This window comes from Vicugna pacos, chromosome 30, assembly GCF_048564905.1.
Source record: "Vicugna pacos chromosome 30, VicPac4, whole genome shotgun sequence".
Lineage (NCBI taxonomy): Eukaryota > Metazoa > Chordata > Mammalia > Artiodactyla > Camelidae > Vicugna > Vicugna pacos.
In genome coordinates, this window is record NC_133016.1 from 25,322,466 (window position 1) to 25,340,743 (window position 18,278).

Here is an 18,278-nt window from a genome sequence, read left to right on the forward strand (position 1 = left end):
CACAACTGTTGACTGAAATACATGTGCAGCCTAAAAGTTAAGAGTTATGTTTTATTTGGCGGGAGGACTCGAGCCGGGATGACAGCCTGTCAGATCTCTCTGAGGGACTACTCCAAAGAGGTTGCGGAGGAGCTAGGATATATAGGAGCTTTACAACAAAGACCAGGTTGTTGGAACAATAAAAGATTGCTTGTTATCTAAGGAAAGCCAGGTATCTCATGGTCAAGACTTTAGTGCTTTTCTATGTATGGGAGAAAGCAAATATTTTGGACTCATTGAATTCATTCTTTAGACAAGCACCTAGCTATCTAGGGCAAGTATCCTGTCCTTTCTTATTCTGAGTCTGCTAAGTGGGCACCATTGTGAGTTGCTGTAGAGGCTGGGCTGCAGGCCTGTCCTCGCTGGGGGGTGGCGGCAGTCGCTAATGACTTGGTTTCACCATTCTTCGTTTACTGACATGGTTGCAGTATTTTCATTCACATTGTGGTATTTTAGTTCACGGGCTGATTATGGATAATCTGAAAACTTGGAAAGCAACCGAGATGGAATTACTGCAGGTACCTTCTAATTTAGTAAGCTGTGTGCAAATATAAACTTGGAGGAAGCATACAAAACGATTTAGTGGTGTAGGGAAGGGTTTCTGCACATTAAAGGAGAACGCAATGCAGAATTCCTTAAGTCCAACTTTCTTTTCTGTAGTGGTTTCTGGGAACAGTTTATGGTAATTAACCAACATTGACAAACGGTGGCACACATTGCATTTAAGAGCTGGCCGGCTGCAAACTTGTGTATTGGACAGGCGGATTTCATAGGCAAGTGGTCAGGTGGATGGGAGAGAGATGGAGCCAAGGCCTGGGCCCAGATTCCGGTTTAAATCGCCATTTCATCACCATAGGGCCTTGGACTAGAATGTAACCTCTCTTAACCTGTTGGTGAATATGTGAAATGGGCGTGATAATATTCGTTTCTTCCTGGGATTGTTGTAAATTCTAAAGAGTATTATAGCACACATGAAGCACTTAACACATTTGCACTAAGCAGTGTTCACTGTGTGCGGCCGCCACGCTTGGCGTGTGTCAGAGCCGTAAAGGCAGCATATGTCTATTGAGGACGCACTGGTAGCCCCTTGGCTAGGTTGTGAATTTGGTGATTTCCTTTAATCCTTGAAACTCTACGTGACATGGGCAGTTATTTTCATGGACAGATGATGAATCTCAGGGTAAAAAACACTGTGTTATTTGCCCAAAGTCAGACCATAATTTTGGGTGCAGGGGCCTCGGTTCAGCATGGGCCCCTGGGCCTTCTGCCCTCTCCGTTCAGCACCAGAGCCAGATGTGGGTTCAGCTGTCTCCCAGCCCAGAATATCCGGCAGGCCGCAAGAAACAACTTGCCCTGTGCTGTTTGAGCAAAAACTCCGGAGGAGAGGCAGTTAGAAAAGGGATAAACATAAAAACAGAAGACTGCAAACTGCTATCAGCTCTGAGAAGGAAAGGATCACGTCTCGTCGTGCAGACCTGGGAGCTTTCCCGTCGGGGCTGCTCTAGGGGCGTTCATCTCAGCTATAAAAGCTCTGCTGCTGCACCAAGGCAGGAAGGCAGGGCGCGTGTGGCCAGGTAGACAGGACCTTGTTAATCTTACTCACTCCCCATTCAGCTGCAGCTGTCACGGGCAATTACCTAGTAAACAGATGTCGGCCATAATCATCACGCACTTTGCTTGGTAGTTTTATTGCCCCACCTTTGAGATGAGGTAATTGAAACTGGGGAGTTTGCTGCATGCCCGTGATTACCTTGGAAATACCCCACTGGTCTTTCCACCTAGACTGGTGTGGCTGTCATATCCCAGACATGTGAATGGCATCCTGTAGCTTCACCCAAGCAGCCCAAATGACTGACATTGATATTCTTAATTCGTAGAAAATGCTATGTCACAATAAGAGAAAAAGGTAGTAAGAAATTGTTTCAAAAACTAGAAAAAAATCCAATTCTTCCCCAGCTGGGGTAGCCTACCCTGTGTCACTCACCCTACTCACTTCCTGGCATCTCCTCCCTGCCGACTCCGCGTTCAGAAGCCACTCTTAGCCTTTGAAGAACATTTTGCCTTATGACACTGTTGACTACGACCTGCGACCTCTCTGTCCCTGGTTAACTCTCTCTTCAAAGCCATTTTAATTTTATGCAGGCTCCTCCGCTCAGATGTAAGACTAGCCTGTTTAAACTTCTTGATGCAGCTCCTTAATGAAGATCTTGGGAAGGAAACCCAGCCAAAACCTGGGAGGTATGCACAAAGTGACTGCAAACTCAGTATTTTGTGAAAGTCAGAATCAGAGGAGTGGGTGATTCAGGAAAGGCTATTTTAAGGTAGAAAGGGGAAAGTGAAAGGACGCAGGGTGTGTGAGAAAGAAGCATCTCAGTCCCAGCCAGCAAGGCACCTGCGTTCAGGATGGTGTGTGGAGAGTGCAGACTTCTCACAAAGAAAGAAGTGGTGGGATGGGAGGGAGAACAGTTTGGTACTTTACTGGGGAGGGAAAAAGTGGGTTGAACATTTCCTAGTTGAAGAAAAGGATTGTGACATGTTATGCTTGTATTTTGGAGAGAAGGGTTTTGTGGGGACAGGCCAAGGAGAACGCTCTCTGGCTGGGGTGTCAGCACAACAGAGAAACACAGAGAACCGGGCCGACCCCAAGTCCCCTTCTGGGGGAGAGGCTGCCCGCCAAATGGAGCCCTGCTGTCTGCTCCTGTCCCTTAGCTGGGGCCTCAGAGCTCCCTTCACAACCCAGTCCTTTTGATACAAGAAAAAAAACGTGGGGCATGAGAAGGGCTGTGTCCCAGGATTTGGTTTAGCCCCTGGGATGTTCCCCACCAGATTTTGTTCCTTTTCTTCATGCAGTAAAGTATTCAAGAGCAAGCCAGTGTTGAGTAAAGATAGATTTATTCAGAGAGATACATTGAAAGGCAAGAGAAACATCACGACGTGTGGGGGTTTGATGCTCAGATTAAAACTAGGTACACACTCCACAGACTTGAGTGTGGGCCTTCCCCGAAGAGGGAGCGAGAGGGATGCCCTCGAGTTGACGCTGTGTTGCTGGCTGTCTTGGGCTTGGTGGTTTCATATGCTAATAAGTAGAAGGACCAGCCTTAGGGCAAGGGGCCGGGATTCCCAGCGAGTTAGCCATTTCCCACCCTGTGACCTTTTGTGGCCAGCCTTGGAATTGCCTTGGTGCCTGGGGCCGGGTTTTTCACAATGTTACTATTACAATGGGTGTTTAATGAAGCTCAAGCTCTGCTAGAAGTTAAATCTCTTCATCCTGAGCCTCAAGGCCTATTGGGGTTGAATCCTTCACCATTTTGTTGTTAATTGCTGTGGCCTTCCTAGAATGTCTCTGCTCTGCCCCCTTCCATCCTGTCTCACTGTGATGACACAGAGAGAGCAAAGGCCGGGCCCTCCCTGTGCTCCTGCATTTAACAGCGGGAGGTGTAGGATGGGCTTATGATGACTCTGAGTGGTGAGAAGGATGTTTCAGATTTTCCCACGTAAGACATGGGGACCTGCCAGCAGCCACCGCAGATTTATGTCACGGGCATTATCGCTTGTGTTGTTATGGAAACAACAGGCCAGCCAAGAAACAAGCACCACTCGGAGGGTGGGAGTACTGAGATTTACTACGCAGGCGGGCTCAGAGGGGCTTCTTTTCCGAAGCTCTGAGCACCTCCAAGACGTGCACATGAGGTTTTATAGGGCTAATTACAAGTATGGGGCTATTAGCCAATAAGGCTCAAACAACAAAAAGCAAGGAAACAGTACACTGAAGCTTATCAATTTGGAACAGATCACGTTACTGACAATTGTTGACCTTGGATTTACGAGTTAGCTTGTTAGCCCAGTAAATTGACAGTAAAATTCAGATTTACAAGTTAGCCCAGCAAAACTTAGATGAGTAAACCGACACTTATCACACTTGGATATGTGACTTAGCTTGGTAGCCCAGCTGGGCTTTTCCTTCACTGTGTCACTTATCTTTTCTATGTTTCTTCTTTAAGTATTTAATACAAATGTAATATCAAAGTTTTTTGGAAAAGAATTTCTCTTTCTTTTCTTTGGGGCTATTTTGGGGTGGTAAGTAATTAGGTGTATTTATCTGTTAGTGGAGGCCCTGAGGCTTAAACCCAGGACCCCATGCACGCTAAGCACACGCTCTACCACCTGCCCCATCATCTTTTTCTTTTTGCTTTAGCTGCCAAGAATCTTACAGCTGAATTTCTAGTCGGACTTTAACACTTGCCCTGACTTCATGGAATCCATTTTTATGACTTTATCTCCCCCTGGTATCATTTAAGTACTGAATCTCCATTTTCTCTTCACTCTCAGTTTTGCCTTTTTGTTGTTATGGTTGTTAAGCTGTGTTGAAAAAATTGATTAATTTCTCTTTTAGCAGGAGGCTCTAAGTAAACAAATATGTAAACAAACAGCACACTTAAATGCTTTTATACATTCTAAGCTGTTTAGTAGTTACTTAAAAACCGAATTGGATATTACAGTGATAACATTTTTAAATTAGTTTTTAATTTTTTCTAAAGATATAGCTGATTTATAATATGATATAATTTTCAGGTGTACAATAGATGCTCCATTTATATTTACTGAAAAACATTGGCTGTATTCCCTGTGTTATATGATACATCCCTCTAGCGTGTTTACATTTCATGTTGCAGTTTGTATAAGAAATTTGGGTAACGCAGAGTCTGGGACGTGGATGTGTCTGACCCAGGTTCACGCAAACCCTGACTGTCAGAGCTCAGGCCTTCACTACTGTCTGCAGCGGAGTGAGTGGAGGCAGCTCTCATCAGCGCTGGCACCACCCTCTGAGTGGCAGTGACAATACTGACTGTGGATGTGCAAAGTGTTGTTCCAAACTTTACATGCATTTCTGCATTTAACAATTAAAGCCCTCCTGTGAGGAAGTGTTTTATGTTTTTAATGAATAATACATTTTATTTTGATATTGATAGAATTCAAACCTACGGAAAATTTACAGGAGAGGTACAATAAACGCTTAGATACTGTTCACCTTAAAGGGCACTATTTGGCCTTTTGTGTCTGGCTTATTTTAGCATAAAGTTTCAAGGTTCATCCATATTGCAGCCTGAATCTGTACTTTATTCTTTTTGTTTGATAATATCCTTCTTCTTTGTTTTTGTTTTTGGTCTATTTAAAAATGTTTTCATTAAAGTCTAGCCAGTTTATACTGTTGTGTCAGTTTCTTGTGTACAGCATAACACTTCAGTTAAATAGTAACATTCGTGTATTCATTTTCATATTCTTTTTGAACATAAGTTACTATAAGATATTAAATATATTCTCCTGTGCTATACAGTGTAATCTTGCTGTTTATTCTATACATACTCAGTATCTACATATCTTGAACTCCCAATTTATTCCTTCCCACACCCCCTCCACTCTGGTAACCATAGTTTGGTTCCTGTGTCTCTGTGTCTGTTTCTGTTCTGTAGATAAGTTTATCTTTTTGTTTCTTTGGCTTTTTTTTTTTTAGATTCCACATGTGAGCGATCTCATATGGTAATTTTCTTTCTCTTTCTGGCTTACTTCACTTAGAATGACATTCTTTCAAGAATAAACAAATGGGACCTAATGAAACTTACAAGCTTCTGCAGAGCAAAGGAAACCAGAAATAAAACAAGAAGAAAACCTACGGAATGGGAGAAAATTTTTGCAAGTGAAACCGACAAAGGCTTGATCTCCAAAATATATAAGCAGCTCATATGACTCAATAAGAAAAAAATAAACAACCCAATACAAAATGGGCAGAAGAACTAAACAAGCAATTCTCCAAGGAAGACATACAAATGATCAAAAAGCACATGAAAAAATGTTCAATATCACTTATTATCAGAGAAATGCAAATCAAAACTACAATGAGGTATCACCTCACACCAGTCTGAATGGCCGTCATTCAAAAATCCACAAATGACAAATGCTGGAGAGGCTGTGGAGAAAGGGGAACCCTCCTACACTGCTGGTGGGAATGCAGTTTGGTGCAGCCACTATGGAAAACAGTGTGGCGATTCCTCAAAAGACTAGGAATAGACTTACCATATGACCCAGGAATCCCACTCCTGGGCTTGTACCCAGAAGGAAATCTACTTCAGGATGACACCTGCACCCCAATGTTCATAGCAGCACTATTTACAATAGCCAAAACATGGAAACAACCTAAATGTCCATCAACAGGTGACTGGATAAAGAAGAGGTGGTATATTTATACAATGGAATACTACTCAGCCATAAAAACCGACAACATAATGCCACTTGCAGCAATATGGATGCTCCTAGAGAATGTCGTTCTAAGTGAAGTAAGCCAGAAAGAGAAAGAAAAATACCATATGAGATCGCTCATATTTGGAATCTAAAAAACAAAAACAAACAAACAAACAAAAACAAAGCATAAATACAGGACAGAAATAGACTCATGGACAGAGAATACAGACTTGTGTTTACTGGGGGGGGCAGGGTAGAGGGTGGGAAGGGATAGACTGGGATTTCAAAATTGTAGAACAGATAAACAAGATTACACTGTATAGCACAGGGAAATATACACAAAATGTTATGATAAATCACAGAGAAAAAAATGTGACAATGAGTGTGTATATGTCCATGTATGACTGAAAAATTGGGCTGAACACTGGAATTTGACACAACACTGTAAAATGATTATGAATCAATAAAAATGTTAAAAAAAAAAGAATGACATTCTCCATGTCCATTCATGTTGCTGCAAATGGCATTATTTTATTATTATTTTATGGGTGAATAGTAGTCGATTGGACAAATATACTGCAACCTCTTTATCCAGTCATCTGTCACTGGACATTTAGGTTGTCTCCATGTCTTGCTATTGTAAACAGTGCTGCTGTGAACATTGGGGTGAAGGTGTCTTTTTGAATTACATATCCTTTTGGATATATGCCCATGAGTGGGATTGCTGGGTTATATGGGAGGTCAATTTTTTGTCTTTTGAAGAACCTCTATACAGTTTTCCAAAATGGCTCCACCAAACTGCATTCCCACCACAGTGTAGGATGGTTCCCAATTCTCCACAGCCTCTCCAGTATTTATTGTCTGTGAACGTCTCAATGATGGCTATTCTGACTGGTGAGAGTTGGTACTTGATTGCACTTTTGATTTGCATTTCTCTGATAATGATATTGAACAGTTTTTCATGTGCCTATTGGCCATTTGTATGTCTCATTGGAGAAATGTTTCTTTAGGACTTCTGCCCATTTTTGAATTGAATTGTTTGTTTTTCTTTCTTATTAAGTGTACAAGCTGTTTACATATTCTGGAAATTAAGCCCTTGTCAGTTTCATTTATTGCAACTATTTTCTCCCATTCCATAGGTTGTCTTTTAGTTTTGCTTACTGTTTCCTTGGCTGTGAAAAAGCTTGTAAGTTTAATTAGATCCCACTTGTATATTTTTGCTTGTATTTCTATTGCTTGAGTAGACTGCTCTAGGAAAACATTGCTGAGATATATGTCACATGTTTGCCTATGTTTTCTTCTAAGGGGTTTATAGTGTATTGTCTACATGTTTAAGTCTTTATCCATTTTGAATTCATATTTGTGTATGCTGTGAGGGAGTAGTCTAACTTCATTGATTTACATGCAGCTGTTCAGTTTTCCCTACACCATTTGCTGAAGAGGCTGCCTTTACTCCATTGTATGTTCTCACCTCCTTTGTCAAAGATTCAATGACCAAATGTTTGTGGGCCTATTCTTGATAATTTTGTTTATCCATTCATTGATGGATGGATATTGTTAGTAACTTTTGGCTACTCTGAATGATACTGCTATGAATATTGATGTGAAAGATTTTGCGATAATATGTTTTCATTCTGTTGGCTGTACAGTTGGCCTGCCACATCTGTAGTTTCCTCTTCATGGATCGAGATGTCTGATTGTAAAGGGACTCGAACATCCTTGGATTATGGTATCCAGGGTGGGATGTTCCTGAAACCAACCCCCAGAGGATCCTGAGGGATGACTCTATACGTAGGAGTGGAATTGCTGAGCCATATGACCCTAACCTTTTGAGGAAACACCAGGCTTTTCCAAAGAAGCTGCACCATTGCTCCTTTCCAATTTCTGCGTAATGAGGTTTCCCATTTCTCTGCCTCCTGACCGACACTTGTTATTGTCCATGATTTGATTATAACCATCCTAGTGAGTGTAAAATGAGATCTCATTTTGATTTAGATTTCGCTAGTGATGTTGAGCATCTTTTCATATGCTTATTGGCCAATTGTGTATCTATTTAAATCCTTGGCAAATTTAAAAATTGGGTCGATTTTCTTTGTATTGTTCAGTTGTAAGCGTTTGTTTATATCCCGGATACTAGCCTATTATTAGATATATGATTTGCAAAATTTTTCTCCTATTCTGCAGACTGTCGTTTCACTTTAATTTTTTTAAACAATAAAACAATTTCTTTATAGGGGAGGTAATTAGATTTATTCTTTTTTCTTATTTTTGCCAAGCACGCACTCTATCCTTTTAGCTACCCCCTTCCTCTTTCATTTCACTTTCTTGATTATGTCCTTTGTATCAAATGGTTTTAATTTTGATGAAGTCAATTTTATCTGCTTTTTTTTTAATCACTTGTGCCCTTGGTATTGTATCTAGGAAGCCATAGCCTACACTATGACCACAAAGATTTATACTATGTCTTCTTTTAGAAAATTTATACATTTAGTTTTTACATTTCTGTCTGTGATCCATTTTGAATTAACATTTATTTGTTATATAAAATACAGGGGTCCAGATTTCAGATTCATTCTTTTGCCTGCAGATACCCAGGTGTCTCTGCACCATGTGTTGAATAGACTATTCTTTCAATGGAGTGTTGTTGGAATATTTGTGGAAAACTGACTGTAAATGTAAGTTTCCCCCTGGATTTTTTATTGTGTCTCATTGATTTATGCATCCAAACTTATGCCAGTACCATAATGACTTGAGTACTATAGATTTGTAGTAACCTTTGAGTGATTCCTCCAACTTTGCTCTTCTTTTTCAAGTTTGTTTTGGCTGACCTGGGCCACTTGCAATTCCATATGAATTTTGGAATCAGTTTTTCAATATTTGGAAAGAAGTCAGCTGGAATTTTGATAGAGATTCCATTAAATTTGTAGATCACTTTGGGGAGTCTTAACATTTTTGACAATATTGTCTACCATTTCATGAACATGGGATGCCTTCCATATATGTAGATCTTTTCAATATTTTTTGGTGATACTTCAAAATTTTCAATGTACAAATCTTGTAAAATTTTGTTAAATGTATCTCTCATTTTATTTTTAATGCTGTTGTAAATGGAAAGGCTGAGCTTCCTACGGGTGGGACTATATAACAATTTATTTATTTCTAGGATTCCTACACAGCAAATACACTACATTTGTATTTGCTACATAAATCTATCCACAATTCTTCCCATCCCTGTGTTATAAGAAACGAAGACCTAGGTTAAGCTGCCTGAACACCTATGTGGACGTGAGAAATGAGACCCTTGGGTGGGACTTTGTGCAAATGATACTGAGAGCTTATTCAGGATGGTTCATCTTAATTTCTTTTAAACAATCCTTTCAGTGTATTTAGTCAGATACATTAAGAAATGACCTTTTGATGTGCGGAGGATCTAAAGGTAAAATTTTCAAATGATTTCTAGTGTGTGTGTTGTACTTGAAACCTAATTTACATAAATTTTTGAAGATTTATGTTTCAGGAGCTTTGAGGAAATAATACCTGTCTTTATTCAATAACTACAACTAAATGCTCAAGCAACATGTAAGAGTTTGAGCAAACTGCCCCCGCCCCGTAGTGTTGGTTGGCTGCAGCTGTAAATGGAGTCAGCGCTTACCTCTCCCAGTACGCTTGTGCTGATCTCCTCAAAGTGGTTTGCCCAACAGTTTGTTGGTGGTCTTTTGGACAAAGCCATAAAGCATTGATTGAAGGTTGCTGGAATGGAATCTATTCTTATTAATATTAAGTAAGCACATATTGAGTGCTTACTGTATGTTGGGAATTGTCCCTCAGCCTCACATGAAAATTATTTCTCTTAAAACCTCTCATATTTCCTTGTTATTCACACTTTATAGATAAGGAGACTGAGGATTAAGTCTCTCTTTTGTGGGGAGCTCATTATCAATGATGGGAAGTTGTAAGGAAAAAGATATTGATTCATCCTGAGAAAACATTTTTCTGAGAGTCAGCATTGAAGACGGTGACCACTGAAGAGGGTGATCATTGTTTGAGTGAGTCAAGCCCTGGGTTGTACGGAATCAGCATCCCTGTCTGCACACGGCACATGTAGTACTACATGGTGGGTGAGGTGGCACGGCTGCACAGGGAACGCGGATGCCGGGCCTTTGGGTTGTGCTCAGGCCCGGTGGGGCATTCTCCTAAGGGCAGTGGACCGTCATTGACAGATTTTAAGTAGGGGAGTGGGGTGCTCTCGTAGATCACTTTTGTCTTGTAGAATGCTTAGAAACATTTAGAAGGCTCGGCAGGAGATGATGTGATGAGTCAGAGTAGGGTGGCTGCGAGGTGTAGCAGTGTTCAGTTTTCAAGTGATTTTCAGTCCCAGGTTTGTGGCTCAGTAGCCGTGTCACTTTCAATGACGCACTCAAGGAAGTGAAACAATTTACCTAATTAATTGAAGCAGTGATGTACCGACTTCCCAGGACTGCTGTGGAAATCCAGTGAGATAACTTGTGCAGAGTGTGCAGCGTGGTCCGCAGCACAGAGTCAGTGCTGAGTGAGTGCCAGTGAGTACCTGGTAGGTCAGGTGTGGGTGGTGGGACTTGGTGACTGAGGATATCTGGGCCCTGAAGGAGGGGTCCAGTCACATCTGTGAGTGATGGGCCTGAGCTGGGAGAGGCAGGGAGACCTTGCCCCAGACCAGGGGCCCTGAGCAGGACAGCTATTGGAGGAGCACCGTGAAGTCAGCTCTTTGCAGGTGGAGTTGGAGGTGCCCTTGAGACATCTAAGTGCAGTGTCATGAGCTCACAGAGAAGGTCTTATCCCGGGCTGTGCATTTTCCTATAATCTCAATCCCTGAGGATGCCTAGGTATTGATCACTGAGCATGAAGTCATACTTGACAGGACAAGTGAATAGTAGTATCATGTCTGTCATCAAAGCTCACGTCTCTTTATTCATCACTCACTTTGCTAATTGGGTACTTACAGAGCTCACTTCACCGCCCTTCCCTGGGCTCAGGCTCCACAGAAAAGAGCTGGTGAGTCTCCCTCTTTTCCAGAAGAAGAGACATTTAGCTGGTAGACTTCTATAACTTGCCAACTTAGAATTTTAGTTTGTTGGCTTAATTCTATTTTCTGTTGGCCATCTCCTGACAGGAGAGACGTTTTACCTCATGGTCAGGTTTCAATTAGCTGTTACTGAGAATTGCTGATCTGATCCATAGTGTATGTATTCTATTAACTTTGTAGAGTACTTATCATTTTTCTGTCTTTGCCCTTTAATTTTGTTTGCCCCTTCAATGTTCTATCCTATTTGGGGCCTAATTTTATTTTTTAATTAAAAAATATCTGTTAGCAGTTAAGAAAACAAAAGCAAAGAAAAGATGCACATGATAGCTAAATTTAGAAAATATCTTGTATGTTTTCTGTCTCGGCGATGGAGGGTTCAAAAACTAGTGAAAACCTTCATTACATAAGTTCCTTAAAATGCAGATTAAGAAATAAAACCTTCCTTCTTCATCTTTCAAGCTGCAAGGCTAATTGTCAAGAAAGTGAGGGGAAATCCTCAGAAGCCAAGACAAACCAGAAAGCAGGGATTCTGGGAGATACGTGAGCCTTAGAAGCCCTGTGGTGCCGGTTGGCTCTGAACTGAGATTCAGTTGCCCTGGCAGAAGGGCAGGAGGTGAGCCCGAGGCCTCTCACACTGGGTGTTGGATGGCTGTTCTTATGTAAGGCCAAGCACATCCTGAGAATCCTGCTTTACAAAAGGGTGAATTTGAAACAAAAGAAAAAATGTATTCCTCAAGGCAAAGAAATAAGGAAAGTCAATTTTTTTCGAAGAGGGGAAAAATAACATATACAAAGTTAGGGTTTAGTTTAAAGCTGTTATGGCATGAGAGTGACCACAAACTCCTGGCAGAAAATCTTAGCTCCTCCCGGAAATAGAAGTTGTGTTTTGAATGAATCAGTGGACAGCCATTCCGAAAAAGGCCTTCAGAGTCTTCTAGATCAAGATACTGGACCCAAATACCTCCCTTCCATGGTCTCACTTAAATAACCAGAAAGGTTTTAAAAGAAAGAAGCAATACTCATAGTTCTATTTATTGACATTTTTATATGCTAGGAATTCAGAGGTGACTATGGAGTTGTCTTTTCTGTTATGGACCTTAATTTCTATTTGACATAGTTGGGGAACTTGGTGGAGGGTGTTGTTGGTCTGTTGCAATTAGCCAGGAAAGGAGATTAAGAAAGCAGTGAAGGGTGGGTGATATTTTTAGCTGAGGACAGTCCTGTTCAGTTGGCTTGTAATTGCAGGCTCGTTGAGTTGTCACTGGAGGGAGTTGATCTTATGGAAGATGGACTTAACTCAGGCTTCTTCGGAATGGACAAGTGAACCTGGAGAAAGACAGTCAAATCTGTGCAGACACTAAAGTCCACGTGAATGTGCTGTATCCCTGAGCCAAATATAGGACAAGTAGGCATCACTTCTTGAGGACAGAGGAGTGGCTTTTAAGGTTTTCCAAGAATGAATCCCAGGGAACCATGATGGCCAGTTGTCAAACCGTGACTTTGCTCTTTGGATGGTGTACCCACCAAGGGTATTGGCCTTTCATATGTTTTCATTTCTCTTTAATACATGTCAGGTGATGAGGACATGGGCATAAACGTTTGATACCTTGTCGAGGTGAGTCTTGGTACCTGCCTAGATGCGCAGGCACAGCTACTGCTGCATCATACATCTTGCCGCCCATCGCGCTCCCAGGCTCCGTGATCACGGCAGAGTGGTTCCTTATTGAGCTGTCCGTCTCCTCTGTGACATCGTAACCAAATTAAAGGCTGGAGCGTATTAGCTTGGTTTTGCTCTTTTCCATCCTTCTCTTCGAAAGATGATGACTGGTATTGGACCCAGTTACGTTTGCAGATGATTTACAAGTAGGGCTGTCAGTACAAACCTTGTAATCCCCGCTGTGTGATCTAGAGAAGAAAGTTACATTCTTTCCAAATTGTTTTGATGCACTTATGTGGGAAAATGTTGTAAGTTTGAATGTGTATTTACTCTCTGAATCATCATGGCTAGAGATGAATATTTGTAAACATGGAATGAGTTTTCTGTATTTGAACTGTATGGTCCCCTAAATTCTCCCCAGCTGTTTAAAGTCATCACTGGAGTGCTACCTCCAGAGTGCCCCAAAGTATCCACCACTGCCTGCTCTTCTGACACTGTGAGTTTCCAACTTGGAGAAGGCTGCTGGCTGGTGAGGCATTCTCTGGCACATCTCTGGTTGGCTGATGTGAGCTTACCACACAAGAATTGGCAGACAGTAACTAACCATGATCACGTCCATTTCTGGAACACTCATGGAGGATTTTACACCTATGCTAGTGGAATACGTTATTTCATATAGTTTTCCCAACAATCATAATTAGACTTCATCACCTGTATTAAAAAGGAAACTGTGAAAGCGACTGACGTGTAGACTTTTGACTGGAACACAGGTCTTTCTGATAACTGTCTCTGTTCCCTCCCCGGCCTATCCTTCCAAATGGCCAGGAGACTCTTCCTCAGTCTTGAGTTTCCCACTGATGTTACCACTCTCTTTGTTTCTGGAGAGGAAAACAAGTCTAAACTTCCTTTCCAGTTGAAAATGGAATGGAGAATTTGCATTGGAAGCCGGGAAAGTCTGTCCTGTGATGAAGAGCTCCCCGAGCCACTTCCACTGGGATGTCACGTCCCTGTCTGATCCCCTTGCTCAGCCTGTGCACAGGTGACAGTGCAGATCTGCCGAGCAGTCCTCCCGGACAGGGCAGTGGGTTGGAAATGAGTTTGGGGATTTGGTTTCATTACACAGCTTCCTGAGGGTCTTCGCCTGGCACTTCGAGTGGGAGCATTCCCTGTCCCACAGACTTGTGCTCTGGGCCCGTGCAGACCTGACGTGGCCTCAGCCTGAGGCTCAGGGCCCGTGGTGTTGAGGAGCATTTTAGTCCATGGCCTGCCAGAGGCTCTGACACTTCTGGTCTGTGGGACTTTGTCCAGGATGATAATAATTCCTCCCCGAGTTTCAGATTTCCTTGCCTGTGAGCCGGGGTAGTAATAGTTTCTGAGATGATTGTAATGATTCAGTAACGGGTGCAGCGTGTTCTGGCAGGTAGCTGGTGCTTAAGGAGAAGAAGTCGCAGTCACACTGTCAGCCTCTCACTGTGCGCTCTGTGCTTTGAGAGATTGTGTGTTTGGTGAAAGTCCCGCCCAAACCCTAGGGACTAGATGAACTGCTGTTCCTTTACTTTCCCTTCCTGTTCCTCTTTCCCTTCTCTGTGTCCCATGTTTAGGTAGCAGATTCCTCTATTTCAGGGAATAGGGGCATTTCTAGTAAAAGGACAGGTGGAACGCGGAGAGGTGGGGCCCGGAGGGGGTCTGGAGCGTCTGCACAGCGCTGCTTCCCTGCGTTTCTGCTTCCGGTCCCGTCAGTGCACGAAGTCAGCCTTCCTCTTCCTTCCTGTGTCATCGGGTCTCTGTTTTAAGGGAAAGCCTTTTTTACGGGTCTTTTTTCACTGACATGTTTCGTTCAGATGCTTGTTGCTTTTCTCCCTGTGCTTCAGCGTTCCGAGGAGAGAATTCAGCAGTGCAGCCTCCTCTCCAAGCTCTACGAGTTGATCGGCTTCCACTGCAAGTCCGCCTCCTTCAAGCGGGTGGCCCCCGTGAGCGCGCGGCCCCCGGCATCCTGGAGCCTGGCGGGAAGGCCTGCTACCAACTCCTTCTGCAGACGCTTCCTGGCTACAGTCTGTCGCTGGACCTGCAGGACTTCAGCAAAGGTGTTGGAACTAAAACATTGCATCAGTCCCATTTACCATGCCTGGTTTGGTCTCTGCTTTCCTGTCTCATCAGGGTGAATATTGATTCGTGTAGAACAGGGCACAGCAGACTTTTTCTGTCAAGAGCTTGGGGGTAAATATTTCAGGGTCTGCAAACCTCCTGATCTCTGGTGCAGCTGCTCAGCTCTGCTGTTCAGACGCCAGAGCAGCCATACAGTCCACACACCCACAGAGCTTTACTCACAGCGGTGACTGGGGCTGGATTGGGTGTATGAACTGCAGTTTGTCCCCACAGCCTCCTCACTATTGACACCTGCACCTGAGTGTTCATTTGTGAAAATGGGTGAACCAACACTGACACGTCATCATCACCCAGAGCCCATAATTGACACTAGGATTTACACTTGGTGGTGTGCACTCTGTGGGTTTGGACAGATGTACAATGACATGTATCCACCATCACAGCATCATACAGAGTAGTCTGTCTTAGTGACCTTAAAATGCTCCGTGCTGCACCTCATTCATTGCTCCTTCCCCTCTAGCCTCTGACAGCCACTGATCTTTTAGTCTCTGTGGTTTTCCCTTTCCCAGAACACCATATAGTTGGAATCAGACAGTTGCAGAACCTTCCCAGATTGGCTTCTTTCACTTAGTAATATGCACTTAAGGTTCCTCCATGTCTTTCCATGCCTTGATAACTCATTTCATTTTAGCACCAAATAATAGTCCATTTTCTGTCTGGACCACAGTTTATCCATTCACCTACTGAAGAACAGCTTAGTTGCTTCTGAGTTCTGGTGATTATGAATAAAGCTGCTATTAACATCTGTATGCAGATTTGTGTGTGGAAATAAGTTTCCATTTCGTCGAGTAAACACTGAGGAACACAGTTGCCGGATCATATGTTAGGAGTACGTTTAGTTTTGTAAAAAATTGCCAGACTGTCTTCCAAAGTATCTGGGCCATTTTACATTCCCACCAACAATGCATGAGAATTCCTGACACTCCACATCCTCACCAGCATTTGGTGCTGTCAGTGTTCTACGTTTTGGCAGTTCTGACAGGTGTGCAGTGGTACCACGCTGTTTCAGTTGGCATCCCCTTTATGACACATGCTGTGGAGCATCTTTCCATAGACTTCTTTGGCATCTAGATTTCTTCTTTGATGAGGTGTGTGTTCAGGCATTTTGCTCAGTTTTTAATCAAGTTATTTATCCTTCTTGTTGAGTTTAAAGAAATTTTGGTATATTCTGGATATCAGCCCTTTATCAGTGTGTCCCTGCCCTTCACCTGCAACACCGGAGTTGTCCTTTGGGTCTCAGTGGTGTGTCAGCTCTTCAAAGAGTTTCCCTGTCTTCCCTCAGCCTAAATATTGTCCTTGTATTTTTCACTTTCATTGACTCATTTTGTTCTTTTTAAATAGCATTTCCCATAATTTGTAAGTACATTTAAAAAAAAGGGCAATGATTGAACACTGCCTCTCCCACCAGGTTGTGTGCCCTGTGAGAGCAGAGGCCCTGTCCCCATTCACCATTTCCCATGACAGCACATGGCACATTTCCATGTAAAAGTGTGTAACGTGGGGCCAAACCTGATGAGCAACTATGACGACATGTGTTGGCTACCATTTATTGAGTAGACTTTGTTTCTGATCTCAATTATTAAATCACATGAATGAAACTTATTTGTTTTGAAAAATAAAACAACAAAGCACACCTCCATGTGATTGGTACATTCTACTTAGAATTCTGACCCAGGCAGGGATGTTCACCGTCATTTTGTGGAGGAGGTTGGGGAGGTAAAGTAAGAGAGTGAGATCAAATAAAGTAAAAATGATAACTATCAGTTGGCTTTATTTTCACTAAGATATAAAAGTTACTTTAAACCTATCTCAGCTGTTGTTCTGTTGTTTTAAACATTTCTCATAGAATTAAATGGAAGCCCACTAAACCCTGAAAGGGAAATTGTGTGCTAAGGTCCTGAAAATAGTTTATGTCTATTTCTTGAAATGCACATTTTCCCTGCTGGTTACATAAAGTCGAGGCGGGAACACAGCCTTTCGCTGTGTGTGTCTGCCGGCTTCACGGGCTGCTCACTGTCATTTTCATTTTCTTGTGTTGCAGTTTATGACGGTTTTCCATGAGATATATTTCTCAGCCTTTTCCTGAATGAAGGATTGAATTTTCCACAGGAAATCTTATGAAAGATAGTGACAAGGCACATGGGTTTCCCAAAAATGAATAGTTGATGTAATAAACTCTCACTATGGTGAACTTTTTAAATACAAGCCAGTTGAAAATTTTATCACTAGGTCATATGCCACAAATCTTTATTAAAAATAAAAAGATTCAAATTTTATAGAAGAATCAGTTTGAATCAAGTAGAAATTATAATTTGTACACTATTTGTTTTTAGAACTTATACTCAGTCTTATCATAATTGCCTGTGGTAGGAACTGGATCATTGTTTATTTATTTAAAAAAAAATCCACTAGGTGCTATTTGCCCCATTCTTGATGCAGCAGGGCTGAGGTTAGTTAAGTTGGGCCATTTAGGATTCTTAGCTAGGTTTTCCGGACATTGATTTCAGCCTCTATATCTTTTTTACAATCGCTTCTTTTGTGTCGGCCTTTGGTCTTTTGACAACGTAGAAATACTGCACGGATCTGCCTTTCCCTTTTTTCCTTTCTTTGTGGGAAAAGATTTCTGTAAGACAAATTATTAGGATATTAAGGATTTTGTGTGGGGTAAGTTTGGTCAGTTCTAAGGATTTCAATTTATACGTATCAATACTTGGTATTCCGCTAATGACACTAAAATTATAAACTAACTTAAGTAAACATCAGTAAGTATAGTACAGTAAGCCCAACACCCAGATTAAGGAATTCACAAACTTTTCCATATTTCCTTTATTGAGACCTTTGTTCTTTTATTTGTCCTTTGTTGAAGTATTTGACAGCAAATCCAAGAAGTCATGTCAGTTTACCCTATGTACTCAAGTAGGCATGACTGAAATATGAGGGCCTTTTCTTTGATCAGGTTTTTCCATTTGACCCATGTGCTCATTAAGTCCCAGCTGTATCAGGAATCTCACTAGGCATTAGGGATCCTTGGGGCAATGAGACAGTCCTGGCTCCCAAGGAAGTTAAGGGCTGATGGAAGAAACCAACACAGGAGATTGGGTGCCTCAATTAAGGTCC

The 18,278-nt window shown here is 42.1% G+C and overlaps 1 pseudogene; it reads left to right on the forward strand.

Moving 5' to 3' along the window:
* Positions 1–17,287, forward strand: part of LOC140690500 (trafficking protein particle complex subunit 9-like) — a 93,587-nt pseudogene extending 76,300 nt beyond the window's left edge.
* Positions 17,288–18,278: the final 991 nt, after the last annotated feature.